Genomic DNA, 7,293 nt, shown 5'->3' on the forward strand with positions numbered 1-7,293 from the left:
GTAGCATTAAAACAACAGGCTTGCACAGGATGACCCACGAAAGCTCGAAAGCTTATTTCCAGTGGGGTCCTGAATTAAGATAATAAAGTGGTTCAATTATACTATTTACATATTAAAAATGAAGGAAAAAAATCAGAATTTAGTATTACCAATAAATAATATATATAGACAAGAAATTAGATATATACAAGAATATAACGAAGAAGAAGAAGAAAAGAAGGAGAAGGAAGAGGAGCAACAGAAGAATAATGGGGACGAGGAGTCCCGGGGGGGCCACTTACATTGACGAGTGGATACCATGCGCGACCAAAAAAACACGTAAAAAGGATGTCCTTTTCACGATAGGGCACGTTACGTACGTAACGTGAAAAGGGTGTCAAAAACACAAAAATAATGAAAAAAGGGTATCTATTTCGCTAGGAAAATTACGTGTTTAGGGTCGAATTTACGGGGATGATAAAACAAAATTAAAATGTTTTATAAAGGATGTCCTTTTTGCCCCTGCAACACTACGTGTTTAGAGTCCTATTTGCGGGAGGTGTAAAAGGTGGGGTCGTACTAAACCAAATAAGGTAAAGCCGACAACCAAAGGACCCGTAACAATAAAACATTCCTGTTTAGGGGTTCATTTCAGGGAATATTTGACAAGAGTATCGTTTTTGTCTCCAATACTTGTTAAGGGTAGGGTTTCACACGCCAATACTTGTTAAGGGGTGCATTTTCAGAATGTGGAAATTACGTGTTTAGGGTGCTTTTCGAGACCCCATGGTCGCGCATGGTATCCACTCGTGAATGGAAGTGGCCCCCCCCCCCCCCCCGGGCGAGGAGTAGAAGGAGACGGAAGAAACTGATAACGAAGGAAAATAAATAAGGAGAACAACAGCAAAAACGTTGACGACAATAACAACACGAAGAGGAGAAAAGGGAGAGATAAAAGAAATAGAAATAGAAGAAAGAACATATCGAAGCTTCAATCACACTATGTAAAATACATAATAATACCTGGTAGAGAAGAGAAAAGACCTAGGTCAGTATTCAGGCTTAATCAACCGTATAACATATCATTTGCATCTTCTTTTTGACTCTCAAGTGAAAGATATTCTTTCAATTTCCTCTTAAAATGCAAAAAGTTTCCTATTTCCTTTATATAATTGGGAAGGGAATTCCAATGTTTTATAGCATTGTAATAAAAGGAGTTACCAATACTCCCTATCCTTTCTGGTAAGCAAAAGTTGAAATGGCTGTTTCTTGTATTATAGTTATGTATTTCGGTAACGAGATTAAAGTTTGATCCAATGTAATGATTCGATCTATTGTGATAGATTTTATGCACGTGGTGCAAAATAAGCTGCTTTGATCTTTTGTTGACTTCAAGAAAACCTGCTCCAGTGAGTTCAGTATAGCCAACATGGGTTCTGGGACCAGAACAGTTAATGAATCTAACAATTTTATTCTGTATAATTTTCAACTTCTTTTTATCGAGTTCGCTTATGCCACTATACCAAGCAGGGTTAGCATAGTCAAATAAACTCTGAATAAGTGCAAAACAGAGAATACGCCTTGCTTTTTGATCCATACAACTTTGATACCTGTACAAAAATTTCAAACGGGCATTCGCCTTTTTTACGATTGATTCTACTAAAGATGAAAATGAAAGGGAGCTAGTCAACTCAATGCCTAAATACTTTACAGATTCTTTCCTCTGAATTATCTTATTATTGTATGATACTTCAAATTCAAATGAAGTTTTATGATTACTTTTAGAACAAAACAGAATGCTTTCGGTTTTGCCTAAGTGTAACGATAATCTATTATCAGTCATCCAATCGACACATGTAGACAGCTGTTCGCTAAGTTTTTCCTCAACAAATTTTGGGTTGGAATTTGAACAAAGTAGTACGCTATCATCTGCATACAATAATAATTTACAGCCAGCTTTTATACAAATAGACATGTCATTGATATAAGTTGAAAATAGGATTGGGCCTAAAATACTTCCCTGTGGAACTCCACACGTTATAGGCATAATTTTGGAACGAATATTGCGAATAGCCACTACTTGATGTCGATTCGACAAGTAGGATTTGAACCATGCTACAGTAGCCTGGTTAAAACCCAATATTTGTAATTTTTTTAATAAGATGCCGTGATTAACTGTATCAAAAGCTTTTTGAAGATCTAGAAGTACCATACCAACGAATTGTCCCTTAGAAATATTTGTTCTCAGATAATCAGTCAAGTGAATAAGGCATGTCTCGGTCGAATAGTCATGTCGAAAACCTGACTGATATTCGTAAATCATATCAGTTTCTTTAAAATATTTTTCGATCTGAACACATACCGCCTTTTCAAGAATTTTGGATACTATGCTTAAAACACTGATAGGTCTATAGTTTTCAACAGCAGTTTTATCTTTCTTCTTATGAATAGGAGTTACTTTTGCAATTTTCATATCATCTGGGAAAGTGCTAGTAAAGATAGATAGATTTATCAAGAAATTTAATGGTTTGTACAAACTCTTTGCTCCTTCTTTTAGAAATTTAGCAGGTATCAAATCTAAACCAGTGCTTTTTGATACATTTAATTTACGCAACTCATTAAAAATGAATTGATCACTAACAGGTAATACTTTATCTTGGCTTATATTTTTTTTTTCATAAAATTCACGAATCTTTTCACTGTCTGCACTAAAAATGTCTTTGCAAGATGGAAGTTTATCTACCAACGTAGCTGCGACATTTGTAAAATAGGAATTGAATTCATTGGAAATAGTTATCTTATCATGACATAATTCTCCATCAATTGAAACGACTAATTCTTGGTCCTTTCCATTTTTCTTTTTTAATCCCAAACTTTTTAGATTCTGCCAAAGTCTTTTAGAATCATTTTTATTTTCTTCTATTTTATTTTGAAGGTACTCTAATTTGGCCTTTTTCACCTCTCTTTGAACCATATTTCTTAATTTCTTGTATCTTTTGGAAAGCGTGTCATAATCCTGATCGCTTAGATTTTTCTTCATTTTTCTATACGCCACATTTCTTTCTCGAATAAGAGAAATAATATCTTTAGTCATCCAGTTTTCTGATCTCTGTTTAATTCTAATCCGTTTTTGAGGCGCTATCATATTCAACGTTGAAATAAAAGTATTTTGAAATACTAGTCAAATTTTGGTCAGAAAATCATTCACAATTAAGTCTGGCAATTTAATTATTGCGAATTCACACTTGAGTGCTGGTCTGCTTCTTTTAACGAGAAGTTAAAATGCAATAATACATCAATTTTAGATTAATTTAGCAGCAAAATTTGCAACTGATTCCAAGGGGACCGTTTCATCAACATTTTGTCTGCAACTTGTCAGATCTGAAATCTTTTCTTGATTCTGATTGGCTGAGAGGTACTATTACTATATACCTAGTAACTGTCGGATAACCCAGAAGGAAAAACCAGTTCCACTGGACCAGTTAGACCAGTATAGTTTTAACTGGTAACTCTGGAAATTGGAACATCGGTTTACTGGGCATACTGGTCCACTTAAATTTTTACTGGTCCAGTTAAAAATTAAACTGGTCTTGAAGTACTAGAATTTTATACTGGTCTTGTTTCTGGTGGTTATATATATACTGGTCTTCATACTGGTCTCACTGGTCTTCATACTGGTCTATCTGGTCCTCAAACTGGTCGAACTGGTCCTCGTAAACTGGTCTTACTGGATCAGTATCATGCATTTTGTTATATACTATGGCCACAGTGACATGTGATGGAAAAGATGTTAGTAAATTAATCTTTCTGCTGTTATTTTGAACGTGATGTATACAAGGGCACCGGAAGCGGGGGGGGGGGGCAGGGGGGGGGCACTTGCTCCCCCAAAGAAAATTTTTGGGGGGCAAAACGAGATTTTGCCGGCCCGGCCCCCCCCCCATATGTGCCCCCCTAAAAGTAGAACAATTATATTATTTAAGGACAAAAGTAAACGATGAAGGCACTTTGGCTGCCTAAGAATTGTCATTTCCATTGTCAAAAATGAAAAAATTTCGCCCCTGACGGGGCAATTACACATCATTGTAAGCCTTGCGTCTTTTGACGAATATGTCCCTCTGTGAAACATACCTTTGATAAGCGCCTTTTCCATCTTTTTACAGTGTGATAACGTTTAACCTTTTAATGAATACATTTCAGACTAAAACCGAATGGAAAATTGGAAGTGGTTCACCAATTAATGCTGTGTCGGCTAACAAACGCGCGGTCGCCCAGAAACGCACAGACCGGAGACTGACCGGGGTGGTGTTTCATCAATATTTTCGTCCGACAAGTTGTCAGATCTGACAACTTTCGTATGGCCTGTATTCTGATTGGTTGAGAAGCATTGTTACCATAGCAACTGTCGGATAAAACAGGACTTGGCGGATAAATCGTCCGACAATATTAAGTCTTTTCATGAAATGCTCCCCGGACCCGATATTACCAACGCGCGTGAACGCATTACTCGAGCAAATATGGAATCGGAAAATAGCTGTAAAACCGAAAAGTTTAAAGAGTGGAGGCTTGAGTAGTTGCTTATTGGATAAATGAGAAGATGCTAGCTTGAGTCGGCGAATGGAGTGCAGAGCAGGATCTATCAACTAATCAAGCCTCTTCAAGTCTTCAACCTTTTCTGGTTTACTGTCTTTATCAGGACTACGCTCATTCGAACAAAAAATTACTCGACTATCAACTGTCCACTTCCTCCTATCAATTTCACTTCTTCCTCTATCCACTTTTTCGAAATCTCCACAAGGTGTACCGTCAACCACATCCGCTATTGGAATGTAATTGTTTTCTTCTAAATAATGTTACATTATGTACATGTACATGTACATTATGAACTGCCGTAGTTTGTTAATTCATGATTATTTACAAATGAATATTTCCTGGAATTTGATATTCATCATTTCCTAGTTATGGTCACATTTTCCCCAGAAAATATGTAAAGAAAAAAGAAGATTTTGAAGGGGTCATCCAAAAGTGCTTCCCAGCCATACAAAACATGCCAAAGGAAGCACATAAATCGAGTAATGTTATAAATTTTCAGAAGTTTAAAATTGTTAGACAATACTTAACTAGGTCATATTTCTTTTTCCTCCAGAATATGAAACGTTTTGCCTATATGGATAATCAGGGACTGACTATCTCCAATGCTGAGTTCAGAAATGATTTGCATAAAGTGGGGATATAAGTGCTTATCGACGTCTGCCACGTCAGAACAGTATGACATTTTGAATTTGAAAAGACATTCATTAGGATGTATATGTTGTTTCTGTTGTTACGCTTCTTCTGCTTAATACACTCCTTGAAACTTATGATAATTGTGCTCTCTCGCGTCGTCCTTGTATGTAAATGTACATGAATAAATATTTCTGAAAGGATAATGCATGAAAAATTTCTGGTATTTTAAGTCAATGTAAGCGTATTACGTAATTTAAGAGTTGCGTTTAAACGCAAGCCCAAAAATCAATTGCAAGTCCCAAATGCACGCTGTTGATTGGTTGAAAATGAAGTTGCGCATGATTTTTAGAATTGCAATCGATTGCAACTCTTTCTGCAACGGGCCCCAGACACAAAAACCACATTTTGCGCGTAGATTTTATAGGTTCTCATAAACTCTGAGTATAGTCTTTCGTAGTGAATTCTATATATGATTAATTCTCAAGAAATTTATTTTTGAATTCTCTTAGAAACGCAACTTTTATACTCCATTTTTATACAAAGTCCTTACGGGGGGTCCAACCCCCTCTCCCGCTCGATCGCTTCGGTAGCTCACGCTGTCAAATATATTGTGCCCCCTTCGGGATTTTGCCCCCCCCAACCCGGATGTGCTGAGCCAAAGTGATAAAAAAAAAACTGAAAGTGTTCCGGCGCGCATGGATGTATGAAATTACACATTTTCATTGTGAATTATAGTTCACACAATTGAGTGCTATTGCAAAGATATTCCATTATAAATCCTGATTTTTCTTTAAAAAACAGGAAATATGCAAATGAGGTAAATTACTGGTATTACTGGTCTTGTCCAGTTCAATTTCAAACCGGCATTGAATTACTTTAGCCAAGTTGACTATGAGAGGAATACATCTTGCTTCCTCTTAATCATAATTAGAGGAAATAATTATTTTAATGATAATATCAATAATTGATAATTATGATAATATTAGTATTAATAATTACAATAGCAATAACAATAATAACAGTAATAAGAATGATTACAAGAAAGATCATCATAATAATAATTGTGATAATCATAAGAGCAATGATGATAACAATGATAAATGACAACGACAATAACTTTCTCTGAATTGTAAGATGAATTTTTCATAATTTGTTAAATGATCTGACTTGAAAAGTCATTATTTATTGGACCAGTAACCAGAATGCAATTTTTGAACTGGTCTCCAGTTCATTTTTACTGGTCCAGTTAAAAATCAACTGGTCCAGTAAACATATAGGTCCTACTGGAAACCAGTAAAAATCTACTGGAAACCAGTTATTGGACCAGTAACACCAGATTAATGAAAAACAATTTAACTGGTATTGCTTCAACTGGAATGCAATTGTTGGAACTGGTCTCCAGTTGATTTTTACTGGTCCAGTTAAAAATCAACTGGCCCAGTAAAAATATACTGGAAACCAGTAAAAAAAATACTGGTCTAACTGGTTTTCCTTCTGGGAAAATGGGACTTGTCGGATAAAACGTCCGACAAGTCATGAAACGCTCCACCGGAGGGGCCACCGTCCACTGACAAGTGGATACCATGCGCGACCACGGGGTCTTGAAAAGCACTCTAAACACGTATTTTCCATATTCTAAAAATGCACCCCTTAACACGTATTGGGGTGTGAAACCCTACCCTTAACAAGTATTGGAAACAAATACTATTGGCAAGTTTCAGAATTGAGCCCCTACAAGCAAGTGCAGCGATGTATTTTCCATATTCTGAAAATGCACCCCTTAACAAGTATTGGAAACAAAACGATACACTCTTGGCAAGTATTCGTTGAAATGAACCCCTAAACAAGTACAGCGATATTTTATTGTTATGCCATGGGTCCGTCCGATCGTCGGTTTTACTTTACAAACCATTATTTTGGTTTTAGTACGGCCCCGGCCACCTTCTACACTTCGCGCAAATCGGACTAACACGTAGTGTTGGGGCAAAAAGGACATCCTTTATAAAACATTTTGATTTTGTTTTATCACCCCGCATATTTGACCCTAAACACGTATATTTTTCTGAGCGAAATATAATATTTTTGTGTTTT

The sequence above is a fragment of the Lytechinus variegatus genome, chromosome 14 (assembly GCF_018143015.1).
Source record: "Lytechinus variegatus isolate NC3 chromosome 14, Lvar_3.0, whole genome shotgun sequence".
NCBI lineage: Eukaryota > Metazoa > Echinodermata > Echinoidea > Temnopleuroida > Toxopneustidae > Lytechinus > Lytechinus variegatus.